General features: G+C 65.3%; 1 protein-coding gene across 1 annotated transcript in view; it reads left to right on the top strand.

Annotated features, from left to right (window-relative positions):
• The window catches only part of SF1 (splicing factor 1), a gene marked incomplete at both ends in the record, with an annotated part of 5,810 nt that overhangs the window by 2,410 nt on the left and 3,097 nt on the right, over window positions 1-303 (top strand). The gene's annotated exons all lie outside the window — the stretch shown is intronic.

The following is a 303-nucleotide window of genomic DNA, read 5'->3' as shown; positions in this document are numbered from 1 at the left end:
CCCTCCCCAGCCCCAGGTTTTGGGGGTCTCCCAGGTTTGGGGGGGGCGCAGGCCCCCCGAGCTAACCCAGCCTTGCTCCTGCAGCGCCCCGGGCCGAGGCCGCTCCCCCGCTGCGGCGTCGTTAGCGCTGGTTGGGGGGGGAATTAATTAATGAATTAACGATTAATCACGAGCGGGGACAGTGACGTCGCAGTTCCACCGAGGACCCGGCTGCTGCCAACCCCGAAAAGTCGCTTTTTCCCCCCAAACCGGGGGCAGGTTCGACTGTCGCCCGCGCCGGCTGTTTTTGGAGGATCCGCCTTA

This window comes from Corvus brachyrhynchos, unplaced genomic scaffold (genome assembly GCF_000691975.1).
Source record: "Corvus brachyrhynchos isolate BGI_N302 unplaced genomic scaffold, ASM69197v1 scaffold2972, whole genome shotgun sequence".
Lineage (NCBI taxonomy): Eukaryota > Metazoa > Chordata > Aves > Passeriformes > Corvidae > Corvus > Corvus brachyrhynchos.
The sequence above is the reverse complement of the archived record's forward strand: the minus strand, read 5'-3'. Positions and strand labels throughout refer to the sequence as shown.